This window comes from Lytechinus pictus, chromosome 18, assembly GCF_037042905.1.
Source record: "Lytechinus pictus isolate F3 Inbred chromosome 18, Lp3.0, whole genome shotgun sequence".
NCBI lineage: Eukaryota > Metazoa > Echinodermata > Echinoidea > Temnopleuroida > Toxopneustidae > Lytechinus > Lytechinus pictus.
In genome coordinates, this window is record NC_087262.1 from 25,554,642 (window position 1) to 25,569,328 (window position 14,687).

Consider the following 14,687-nt stretch of genomic DNA (forward strand, 5'->3'; position numbering starts at 1 on the left):
ATCTTAAATAATAAAAGAGTCAATCATCGTTAATTGTGATGATAACAATGATGATGGTGATTGCGATTGTGGTGGTGGTGGTGGTGATGGTGATGGTGATGATGATGTTGATGTTGATGATGATGATGATGATGTTGGTGGTGGTGATGATGGTGATAATGATGATGACGATGATGACGATGATGATGTTGTTGTAGGTGGTGGTGGTGATGATGGTGATGATGATGATGATGTTGATGATGATGATGTTCGTGGTGGTGATGATGGTGATAATGATGATGACGATGATGACGATGATGATGTTGTTGTAGGTGGTGGTGGTGATGATGGTGATGATGATGATGATGTTGATGATGATGATGATGATGATGATGATGATGTTCGTGGTGGTGATGATGATGGTGATGATGATGATGATGATGATGACGATAATGACGTTGATGACGATGACGATGATGATGATGATGATAATGATGGTTGTGGTGGTGGTGGTGATGATGATGATTATGGTGGTGGTGGTGATGATGATGATGATGATGATGGTGGTGGTGATGATGATGACGATGATGATGATGATGGTGATGATGATAGTGATGATGATGATAAAGAGGGTGGCTAAAATGCTGATTGTAAATATCATAATGGTAATAGTTAGAAAATTTATATTAAAGTTATTTTTATTATGACACATTTCAAACCACTGCAGAAAACGAGCAATACTTGAAATCTATTTTAGTGCTATCTTCGTTAGATATTGAGTTATCATCAAATATAACATTTAAGAAAAGTTACCTTTTTAAATTTTCGTTTCTTACATTAAGAGTCAAAGAAGCTATGAAATACTTCATTGTTATCTTTGTTAGATATTGAGTTGTTATCAAAACTATTTAAGAGGATGCAAATACAGTCGGCTTACTTTCACCATTAGGAGGCGCGATAGCTCAATCGGTAGAGTGGGGGGTTCCTATTCCGGTGACCCTGGTTCGATTCCCACTTGGTGCGCTAGTGCCCTTTGGTAAGGCATTAATCCTCATTACCAGGTCCTTTGGAGAGGACCTTAAGCGGTCAGTCCTCTGGTTGCTTGCTTACAAGCATCCATGCTTTTTTAACAATCAGGTAAAACAAATCCCCACCAGTCACAAATCATCATATCTTCGATAGGCGTATGTTTTAAATTGTTTTTCTTGGAATATCTTTGTCTTAGAAGATGGAACAACCTGTGGAGTTTCAGAAAGAAAAAAAATATCACCTTTATAAAACGAAACAAGAAGGAACATAGATGATGTTTAATATAACTCTTAAATTACTGTTCAAAGAGGTATATTAATTCATACAACGGTTTTGTCACGGTGTTTACTGAAAGATGATGAATTATGACAATATGAAATTCTATGGGAAGAATGAAAAAAAAGGGAAATTTGAAATAAGTAATAATGCTAGTCTGAAAAGAACATTATTTTCCTTTCTTATAAAAATGGATGCCCTAGAAAACTAGAAAATGAATCTTAATCCTACTCAGTCAATATATGCCTAAAAGTGACAGGGAAATTCTCGAAACAAAAACCGATGATGAATTTTATAGGAAAACCGTGAACACAAGTCTTTGGCGAGAAAAAAAGAATCCCACTTGCGAAGACATTATTATTTTTCTCAGTAATTCCCAGTTTTCTGCTAGTTATGCTAATGATCGTTAAGGATTTTCCCCTTTTTTAATCTCCCTACCTGATCATTGTTAGAAAACGTGCCGTGTAATCCCGTAAATATTCAGATGTTGGCCATCGTCTCGTTACAAAATGAAAGCAAAATCCTTCTTTTATGGCATTTTGATCCCCATACTCTCCGCTTCTTCATATTTACTTCCCCCTCCCCACCAACATTCTTTCTTTCAGAGGATCATTTTCCTTTGCAGACCTGGATGCTATTAGGAAATCATACACAAGTTTTGAGAACCCTCATGGACATTTCTGCAATTTATAACATAAAAATGACAAGAGAGAATGTGAAATGAATTTCTTTTACTCTCTTCCACACTTTTGGAACACACCCCAGCGCACGTACACACATTACAATAAATTGATATAATTATACGTATATCCGAGGTTACTTGACTTCTAACTACTACTGCTAACTGTTTTTCTTACTACTACTACTACTACTACTACTACTACTACTACTACTACTACTACTACTACTACTACTACTACTACTATACTACTACTTCTACTACTACTACTACTACTACTACTACTACTCCTACTACTAGTACTCCTACTCCTACTACTCGTACTTCTCCGACAACTCCTCCTCCTCCTCCTCCTACTACTACTACTTCTACTACTACTACTACTACTATACTCCTACTACTAGTACTCCTACTCCTACTACTACTACTACTACTACTACTACTACTACTATACTACTACTTCTACTACTACTACTACTACTACTACTACTACTACTACTACTACTACTACTCCTACTACTACTACTCCTACTCCTACTACTCGTACTTCTCCGACAACTCCTCCTCCTACTACTACTACTACTACTACTACTACTACTAATAATAATAATACTACTACTACTACTACTACTACTACTACTACTACTACTACTACTACTACTACTACTACCACTACTACTACTATTACTACTACTACTACTACTACTACTACTACTACTACTACTACTCCTACTACTCGTACTTATCCTACTACTCATACTACTACTACTACTACTACTACTTCTATTATTATTATTATTATTACTGTTACTATTATTACTGCTGCTACTAGTACTTCTCCTTTTTCATGTCTCTTGACAATGATTAATGTTATGTTGGAAATAAAACCTTATTTTCCATTTTAATGCTCTATATATTTGATACTGCCTTTCTTTAAGATATAAAGTTGTTCATTCGTATCTGATTTTGATTACTTTGCATTGTGTTTGAATGGAAATGCATTGGAACTGGAATTGAATTGAACTGAAATAACGAATTGAACAATAATGGGGAAATAATACTACTTCTGCACCTTTCCCTCTATTAATTCCACTCATTTTCCCCTGTCTCTCTTTCTTTTTTTTTCCTTCTCCTTCTTCCTCTTTTTCCTCCCTTCCCTATCGTTTCACTGTTCTTTTTTAACTATACAAATAACTCCTTTAATTGATTTCGTTCCCTCTGTGACCTATCCTCCAGTATATTTGTAATTACATGACTGATTTAGAGTTACTACTAGTACCTCTGAATACTCCATTTTATCATTGTTTTTTATTCTATGAACTTTTCTCTCCATATCTATTTTTCACATTAACTTTTTCCATCATCTTCTTACCCATTAATCCCATCTTCATTAGAAGTAATAATCGCATCTTTCAAAAATGCATGCATACTCTCTTGAAAAAGTGACTCTTGAAAAGTAAACCTAAAACAAACCATTACACGTCACTCAAAGTCCCTGGAAAATGTCTCCAGAATTAAGACTGCATTTTAAGGGCTTTGCGTGCATTCTCCCTCACCATCGCGAGCCTACATCCAACCCAAGTCTCCGGCATCCCCTGTCGCCTAAATACTGGTTTATTAGCATCAACGCGCTACTCTAACGAGTAATGCACGGAGGATAGGCATCATAATGCAAAATGAATTATGAATCGCGTCTCTGATTTTGTTACAAGGATAGATGCAAGAAGAACTAGAGACGTGAGACATAAATCAGAGTCTGACTGTGGAGAAAAAAAAGAGATAGATTTCTTGCTTCCATAAAATGGCTATATAGATAGAGCACGAGCAGTAAATGATGAATCGAGAATGAGCGGGGATTGAGAATGTAATGTAAGGCGCACCTACGGAGCCCCGCAGGAAAAAGAGCGCATTATTCGATTTTGTGGCTAATCCCTCGTTCTCCCATGCAGCTAGGATTATGCCGTACCGAGTACCTCCGCTCTGCTCAAACTCAATTGCCATTTTTGCGATGGAGAGTAAGCTAGATGCCTTAATCCCTCTGCAAATCCTGGTTATGAATATAATTAGAGAACAGTAGCTACAGCAGCGTGTACAGCAGCATCCACTCAAGCTATAAGCAAACCAATCACCCAGCGAAAAACTGTTTGCTAACTTCACCTCTGATTTTCCCTCAGCCTTCCCCCATCTCACCCTGATAGTGAACCATGCTTATCACTCACTATGCAGTAAACTCGTACTGCCTCATCGCATGTTTACAATACACATGACTATATATTTATATATTCCTTTTGATAATATAAAACAGGTACCAAATGAAGAATGATTTGTCAATACCATCATGTACCTGCCTATATTTATATTTTTCATCAATAGAATCTATTGTAAGCGAAAGGTACAGACCATATCGTGTCTATGTTTTTATACAAGGAACGCCAAGAACTTTTATTTATTTCTTTTCTTCCAGAGATGTTTATCCTGGAAAAAGTTTTAATGAGGTGAATAGGCTTCCCAATGATGGAGTACAGACAGACGGTCACCAACCTTTGTAAACGGGAAAACGCCCAAAGCCAAAAAAAAAAAATGAATATCATAAATTTATAAATATGGAAGCATCAATAATAGAGATGAGACTTTCTGAAAAAACTAAAGTTGCACATCCTTCTTTTTATTACAGTATTGTATTTATTTTCCTTATTAAACCGAAAAATACAAAGCTGATGGATAGCCCATATCCAGTTTTGTCAACATGACAATATTGTTATTCCATGGGGTCCATATTGATTGAATGATTTATCAAAACATCATTACACACGATAAAAAGTTCAGATACACTTTTTTTTATAAAAGCGACCCTGTTGACTTTGAAATTAGAAAACGACACTTTGTATAACCAATATCAGATTGTGGTGTTTTTTTCGAAAAAGGTAAGAAGAGTGGCAAGAGTAGGAAGGGAGTACGTCAACGCGTATCACACGCACGGTCGTGAGCGGTTGCGTGCATAGTACGTTGTGTACGTGGTAAGAGAGTTGTACGTTCTTACAACGTGTTTACAACGTACGATTTCCGTGCGATTGTAACGTTATCGTTCAGAGGTTTAACTTATGCGTGCTGCGCACATACGGTGTCCTTGCTCACTCGCAAGTTTTAAGTGCGTGCAAGTGCGATGAACGTTGGCAGTAGAGGTCACGCACGTCGCCCGTACTCATGCTACTGGGGGTGCATCCTTAGCCCCCCTCACAGACCGCACTCAGCGAAAGTTTGTCATGCAGTAAAAATGCTACGTCGTGTCTACGTGTTCCAAAATCCTTACGGAGGCGGTACTCACCACGTACGGATCTCCAATGTTTGCCCACAATTTTGAAAGTAAACAGCACGAACTTGCAAGTAAGGCCAGTTGGGATCAACTAAGCTAACCACGAAAGGAGAAGACAAACTTTATTTTTACAAAAAAAAATTCATCAAATAGGGGGCAAAATATCATATTATTAGTTGCATGGATCTTTTCATGGACGCCGGACAATACACTGCACAACCTGGTGTTAATAAACAATTTTGTATAATCGCCTTTCTCGTTTTTTTGCATTTGGTTTGTTAACACGCCGTATTTACAAGAGCGTTATTACAAGTATAATATGAAGAAAACTCATCAGAGGATAGAAACTTTCTGCGGTTGATAATGAACCGATCAGATTAGTGGACAGCCATCAACATTCTCTTTACTTTGATTACATGAACACAATACGCTTAGATAACCATTGTGAATCATTTATTGAAGAACGGAATCAAATATGCGCAGTAAGAACGCTGTTAAAAATTTTATACTATATGAATCTTACCGTAGTTGTATGTTTAGTTGTTAGAGGTAGACACTATTTCATTTTTTTTTACAGATTAGACAATAAGGACGATTTTGAATAAACAATAAGATGTTGAAACAATGTTAATTCTACATGTTCAAGGAATACTCAAACTTTGTTTCACATTACATTATACTTAAAGGTCAAGTCCACCCCAGGAAAATGCTGATTTGAATAAAAAGAGAAAAATCAAACTAGCATAGTGCTGAAAATTTCATTAAAATCGGATATAACATAAGAAAGTTATGACATTTCAAAGTTTCGCTTATTTTTCACAAAACAGTGATATACACAACTTGGTGAGTCAGTCGATGATGTCCATCACTCACTATTTCTTTTGTTTTTTATTGTTTGAATTATGCAATATTTCATTTTTTTTATAGATTTGACAATAAGAACCAACTTGACTGAACCATATAGTATTAAACAATGCTAATTCCACATGTTCAGGGAGGAATTAATGTTGTTTCACTTGATAATAAGGAGAAAATTAGAATATTTCATATTTCATATAATAAAATACAAAATAGATAGTGAGTGGATGACGTCACAGTCTCCTCATTTGCATACCTGCCAGGATGTGCATAATTATAACTGTTTTGTGAAATTAAGCGAAACTTTGAAATGTCATAACTTTCTAATTTTACATCCTATTTTGATGAAATTTTCAGTGTTATGCTTGTTGAATTTTTCTCTTTTTATTCAAATCAACTTTTTGTTGGAGTGGACTTGTCCTTTAAAGGTGGTACACAGGGCTGAAAATAATAATATATAGATAATAAAGTGATAATAAGTTATTGAATTTTAAAGTTTATAAATATTTTGTGAAAACAGTTATACGCACGTCATAAATATTCATCAGAATGGCTGATGATGTCATGTCCCCTCTGTCTTTTTCCTATTTTATCACATGAAATCATAAAAATTGCATATTTTCATATATATGGGTATACTAGTAGTATGTCTCCCAGACAAAAAAAAACAAGTTGAAGTAAAAAATATCTAATGCATTAAATCAGCTGCCATTCCAACTTTATTTTTATTCTTGGAGGATAAAATTTGAATGAACATAATTTCATATAGTGAAATACAAAAGAACAAGTGGGGATATAACATCATTTGTTTGCTTATTAAATATTCATGAAAACATGCACAGAACTGTTTCGCCGAAGTAATCTAATCTTGAAAATGCTACACTGAACTTAATCATTCGTTGTCCAATTTTGATGAAATATTCAGTGTTCTGATATATCTGTTCTAATCATATTATTTCAGCGTGGAGTACCCCCTTTAAACCATTTTAATCGGATTTATAATTAGTTAGTTAATGTTTGAAAAAAAATCATATATGAATTTTATTTCAAATCAGGAATATAATCTCCAGCCAATGGCTTTTCTTAGAACGGGTATTATCAATGAGATGCTTTGGGGATTACAATACTAAAGTAGCCTAAAACATACAACACGTCAGCTTAAATGACGATGGTTGCCTGCCATTTACTACTGCCATGATGAAGAATTTCAGAGTGTGAAAGTGACCCCCAAAATAATGTTTGGCCACATTTCAGGCTTATTATGAAGCTAAGTGATCCGCTATATCTTGGAGGCATATTAAAATTGCTTAATGACAGGACCATACTTCATCCAAGCTCGAAGCCGAAGCACTCCCGGTAACGAGATGTCATGAGCTTGATAAACATACTAGGGCCTTTTCCCGTAGCTATGGTGGCGTAAAAGCGATGAAAAAAACGGAGAACAGTGGAGGTGAATATTGCTTGGAAGAACCTGCGGAGATCTGACTTTCTTCGACTCATTTCAAGCCGCTGCTTTCCCGATACGTGCTGCCACCTGCTCGGTGAATTCCCCTCCGCGCTATCGTCCATTTCCTGGATTAGATGTTGACGACAATGCGAGCGGCTTCGACTTGCCGACACTGACAAATCGAAACGGAATTCGGGAGTGACGTTTATGACAACCATAAAACAGATTGGCCTTTGTCACTGGCTATTACATTTGATAGAGTTGAACGTTAAAAAGGAGAAGGGGACACGTCTCTAGTCATCATGCCCACGGATGGGACCGTGCCGTGATATATTAATGTTAATTTACCTTTTTTTCTAAAAATGATTTATTCATGATCAAACTTGAATAAAAAATGTTTCTGAGGAATAATAATTAAGAAAAAAGAGTAGTAGTAGCAGTAGAAGTAGTAGTAGTAGTAGTAGTAGTAGTAGTAGTAGTTTGGTTTGGTTTGGTTTGGTTTTATTCACGATTAAAAATGCATAAATATAAACAAAATAACATTACATAATCAAATAATTAAAAAACAATATAACAAATTAACAATATAACAGTAATGAAGCTTACAATGCAGAATCGTAGGGATAGACCCGTTTCAGATTGGCTATTAATAGCCAACCTGTTCTTCCCCGGGGTCCCTTAAAAATAAATAAATCAAATTAGCATTACAATATGAAAATTTCTAATAAATACATGTATAACAAATCAATATAAGAAAAATGTAAAAGAATGGATAAATGAACTTGTGTGCAAGTTCACAATACCCCCCCCCCCCGGACAGTCCTAACATGAAACCATCATTGCATTTCACCGGTTAATTTCAAAACTTCTTTTTTATAAGTAGAAAAATTGTCAATTTTTTTAATGTATAGAGGTAAATTGTTATATAATTTTCCACAACGAAACTGAAATGAACGTTTGCATTTTTCAGTATTAGGTTTGGGCAAGACAACCTGATTACCTTTTCGAGTATTGTATCTCGATGTCTTAAAAATAAATTTTTGTTTCAAATAAGCAGGCGACATATCATGGAATATTTTATACAAAAGACAATAAGTATGAAAGAATTGTCGTTGCTGTAGAGTTTCCCAGCCTAGAGTATAATGAATTTCACATACTGGTCGGTGCTCCGACAGTTTAGATTTTAAAATGATCCTACCTGCACGGTTTTGAAGTTTTTGCAACGTGCTCAAGCAAGATTTAGTCGCAGAAGACCAAATTATGTCTGCATAGTCAAAATGTGGCAATATTACAGCCTTATATAAAAGATTTAGACTTGACTTATTCAAAAAAGAACTCAGTCTACCAAAAAAACTGATCATCTTACTAATTTTTTTGCAAAGGTTCAAAACATGATCATTCCATTTTAGTTCAAAATCAATAGTAATACCAAGGTATTTTATAGATTTAACCTGTTCAATAGGAATATCTTGAATTTTAAGATTCAATGTATTATGTTTCTGAATCATATGTTTTGTACCAACCAACATACACACAGTTTTGGTAGAGTTTATTTTTAATCTATTTTGCCACATCCAATTTTTCAAAGAATTTAATTCATGTTGTAAAGTAATTTGAACCAAAATGGGATCTTTATCAGAATAATAGATTACGGTATCATCTGCGTAAAGGTGTACTGATGATTTATCGATACACATAGGTAAGTCATTTATAAAAAGAAGGAAAAGGATCGGACCCAAAATGGATCCTTGCGGCACTCCATGAGATATGGGTTTTTCAGATGAGAGTGATCCATCGATCATTGTTACAATATTTCTATTACTTAAGTAGCTATGAAACCATTCCAATGATTTCCCATCAATCCTAACACAGGACTTGAGTTTACACAACAGAATATCATGGTTGACGAGGTCGAAAGCTTTCTGCAGATCAACAGAAACAACTCCCGTATAGTGTCCTTTATCAAGAGACATTAGCAAGTCATCCGTAACTTGTATCAAAGTAGTATTTGTGGAGTGGTTTGCTCTAAAACCTGATTGGTGTGAAGTAAGAATATCATTTTCATTTAAATATTTTGCAAGCTGGCGTTGTACCACTCGTTCTAATAATTTAGAGACCACAGGTAAAAGTGAGATTGGTCGGTAGTTGTCAGGATTCATTTTATCCCCTTTCTTTAGTAGCGGTATTATTTTAGCAATTTTCCACCTAGTTGGCACAATCCCCAAATAAATTGACCTATTTATGATAAATGTCAGGCTTTTGACAATGTCAGGGCCACATAATTTCAATATGTACGAACTTATTCCGTCAATGCCAACTGATTTCTTATCTTTCAAAATGTTTATCTCACGCAATACATCGTTACAAGTTACGGGTGATAACTCAAATGTACAGTTTTTATTACGGCTATTATTACAACTGGATACAAAACTGGTGTCAACCATATCACTTCTATCAAGACAATTTTGGGCAACATTTGCAAAATGTGAATTAAATCTTTCAGCCAAGACTTGAGTATTATCAATCTTGTTAAAAATGTTCTTCGATTTATTTGGCAGTAGAGACTTTAGAACATCCCATGTATTTGTTTTACCCTTACAATCTTGAATCAATTCAGAATAATAACTCTTTTTTGTCTTCTTTATTGCATATGTAACTTTATTTCTCAGTCTTCTGTAGTTTATCCAATCTTCCTCTAATTTACTTGAATTAGCTTTTTTTTTCATTTTATCCCTTTCCTTCATCATGCCAAAAATAGACTCATTTAGCCAAGGAGAGTATTTTTTTCTGACCTTACGAGTACGTAAAGGCATGTGCTTGTTAACTACTGCCATAACTAGTCCCTCAAATTTACAAACAGCATCATCAATGTCATTACATTCCTCTATGTCAGACCAATTCTGCAATTTAATGTCTTCTCGAAAGGCATTCACATCGAGGCCTTTTATCTTTCTATAGGTGACTAGGTTCACATGATTGTTATTGTCATCAGGTCCTACATTTAAGCATAAATGACTCAATGAATGGTCGCTGAATCCAACATCAATGACATGCCATTCTTTTACAATGTCAATGTTGTTACATAACATATGATCTAACAGAGAGCGGGAATTTATAGTGACTCTGGTAAATTGTGTCGTATTAATCTGATGCAAGTCAAAAACATCATTAATCTGATTGTACTTACTACATTGTAAAGTACTTAAACTGTGAAAAATGTTAAAATTTATGTCACCCATTATCAAAATATTGCAATCATGCCCCTGAATTGATGACAGCATAACTTCATACAAATCCAAAATATCATTACCTGCATTGGGAGGTCTATACCAGTTAATAAAGAATAAGGGTTTGCCCTTTTTAAAATCGATCTTCAAAACTATTGACTCCAAAAGGCTGGGAGCTTCTAACTGGGTGAAATCAAGACTATCACGAATATAAATCGCCACACCACCACCATTTCTACTACGATCTTTTCTGATTATACAATAATTATCTATTTGAATTTCTACATTTGAGACACTATCATCAAGTCGAGTTTCATTTAAAGCTATTATATGAATATTGTTTTGACATAATAGGTATTTTATCTCATCAAAATGCTTAAGCAAACTAACAACATTTAGGTGCACACAATTGAGGCCATTTTTATCAATTAATTTTGAATTAATTTCATTTCTATTGTTTTTTGTACGTTCCTCTTCATGTGGCCTGCAATGTAAATCCTTAACATTATAAAAAGGCATGTCAGTTAAACAACATTTACGGCATTTCCAATCAATAAAGTATTCATTTGAGTCTTTGTATTGATCATTAGAAACATCGGAACAGGATATATGAATCCATTTGGTACAAATTGTACATTTCAACCCATTATGTGTAGCTTTTACCTCTTTTCTACATATTCCACAAAATGATGATTTCAGCATATACAACGATTTGAAGAATTAAAAAAAAAAAAAAAATCAAACAATTGGTATTAAACCGAAACAAGGAAAATACAAGTCAAATGGTCTAAAACAGTAAAAAGCTTCTAGTTCTACATAAACGTGTACATGAAGCAGAATCGACGGGGGTGTCCTCTAAAAAATCTAAAAAGAAGTGAACATGTAGATTGTTTTCCAGCATTCATTGTCCTTAGAATTGTAAGATCATCAAAATCGGAATTCTCAATTTGCTGAAAGCAACTTTGCTTCTTCTAAGGATCTGATGAGCTTTTTGACAGACTTGCCATTCGTGGTGGGCAATGGTGGGCAATGCTACTACTAGTAGTAGTAGTAGTAGTAGTAGTAGTAGTAGTAGTAGTAGTAGTAGTAGTAGTAGTAGTAGAAGAAGAAGAAGAAGAAGAGGAGGAGGAGGATGAGGAACAAGAAGAAGAAGAGGAGGAGTAAAGAAACTTTAAATTGTTTTCCGAGTTCGCAATATCAATTAATATAGTCACATGGACAATTCTCATCATTCTGGATCTAGAAATTTCAGAACCAGATTAATTATTTAGATGTCTTCCTTATCATATCACTTAGGGCCTTAAATATTCATTTTATGTTTATTTTGCTATGAGATATTAAAGGCTGTTGAATCAATGTTTCTCTCTATATTTTTTATCACGAATAACTTTGTATTGATAAAGCAATCCCGATAAACATAGGTAGGAATAGATGATAACAAGACGCGAAGTCTTCAAATATATTATGTGACATTTATCATTTTCCATGGTTCACCGGAAAATGAAAATGAATTAATGAAAGAAACCTGGAAGAACGGAGGATATCCTGAGATGGTTGAGATCTGGTCGAACACCTGCCGGAGATACTCCTAGAATCTATTCTCTAGGAGAGCTTAATCTCATCATTTATATGCCCTCAGTAGATCACCTGCTTGCTTTCATCTAGATGGAGAGGAAAGTTAGAAGGATGGAGAACAAAATTAAACAAACAGAATCAGAGAAGGAGGAAGAAAGAGAAGGAAAAGAAAGTTATATTTACAGATCAACAAGAAAATAAATGGGATAAATGGTAAAGAATATTGAGAAAAAGAAGGAAATTAATTGGGAAGAAAACTGGGAAGATATGATTGCAAGGTATTATTGAAAACGAGAAAAAAATAATCAGAAAAAAGAAGATTATGAACCGGGCATTAAGACGAGGAGTCATTTTGTAGAGAGAAATAATCAAAATAATTATCACTATCACTCATTTCTAAAAAGAATTTCATTCCATGTCTACCGTGAACCATTCGAAAGTAACATTGTAAAATTCTCACAGAGACCCAAAAGATTTAGTAGTCTCCACACTTTTTAAAGTATTTTCTTGGGTAGATGATAGTCAAATATTATTCCCGTTTTGAACCTTTACAGAAAAAAAATAAGACAGTCTTTTTATGTATTTCATTTGAAATAATGAGAATAATGACCCCCCCCCCCCCGGGGTTCAGATGGTCTGCTTTCGGGGCCCTTTGTAAGCTGGGAATGCGTTTTGCCTTAATCATGTTTATAGCAATATTGTACACTGCCCCGCCCCGCCTCTTCCCCATAATCAGAATCTCATTTATTCTTTATGATTATTTCAACATATCTAAGAAAATAAAGTTTCATAAGTCATTTTATCAACAAAAAAAAGACTACTTAATGAATAATGCTTTCTTGAAGATAAATGTAAAACTTAATGTTACCTATTTTCAAAATGTTATTACAGAAATGAATTAATGTCATCAAATGAATTAATATAATCACGAAGGAAACATAAACTAATTAATAAATGGACAACATTGGAATCATGTTACTCTTTAAGATAATCTATGTAATATCTAAGAAAATGATTTTATGAATAATATTTATCAGCAGGAGAGATATGAGAATTGTCATCTTAAAATAATGAATAAGGAATTAATACAAAAATACGTACGACTTTGTCATATCAATATTTCAAAATGCTGTTATAGCAATAGGTCTAATATAAATGGGAAAATTTAACAAACATTGTCGGAGTACTTTTTTGCAGTTTAAAGCCTTTTTTAACTACGAACGCGGAAGTTCCATAGCCATTTTGGTTTTGGTGGATGATAATGAAAATAGATACGTATTATAAATTATGGAAATGAAACCTGTTTCGTATAGTAAAGGTAACCGCGTATGTCTTCCACTTATGATTTATCGAGCAAGGAGTTTGCTGAAAATTTCAAAGTAGGTATCTACATTTTTTGTAAGATTGAAATGTTATTAGCCGCATAATTGGTTTATAAAACGATTCACATCTTTGACCCTTTATCGAAGCTTTAGACAGGTTGTTAGTTGTTTTATGGAGATTTGCATGTTTTATGATTGATATCAAGATTTCAATCTGATGTATAAAATGAATAAAAAAAATATCTCAGTAAATGGGATTCTAAATTAAAATGGGAAATTTGCTTCATCTGGTCTTGGGTTTAGAATGACAGAATCTCCCCAAGGTTGAAATCCGACACTTGGAGAAGCACGAGCACTTACTCTTCAGAACGTTTATCATTTCCCCTTTTTTCTCGTTATGTACCATATCTGAATAATATATTCCTTCTATAAGTAAGATAAATCTTCTGTTCTTATGGACTGGGAATTTCCAGGTTTCAATACTAATCCACCGGCTATGGGGGTATGGTAAAACAACATTATTGATACCAATTTACATCAATGCCTGGATACATCTCATTTATATATAACAATAGATAACAACTCGTTTTTTCTACTTCTCTATTGTAATGCTACGGACACACAGACGATACCGATTCCTGACCGATCAACTTTATTGTGTGTTATCGAATAGCATACAATCGGTCGGTAAGGAGGCGGTTGCGTTGGTGTGACCGTGGACCTACTTCGTGACAATACCCACGTTCTGACTCGGTCGATGTGCAGGCTTTGGAGATTTTCTTTTCTTCTCTTCTCTTTTTTTTGGATATGTTTCTTCTCATCATCTCACTTTAATGAAAAAATGTGTCCTCCCTTCTTTTTTAAGTTCAATATAAATTTTCCCGGAATTCTTAACAATGTTTTCCTACTCCACATTATACTATCCCCTATATTTTTTTCTTAATTTACTATCTATCCCCCTCTCCCCCTTTCTCTCTCTCTC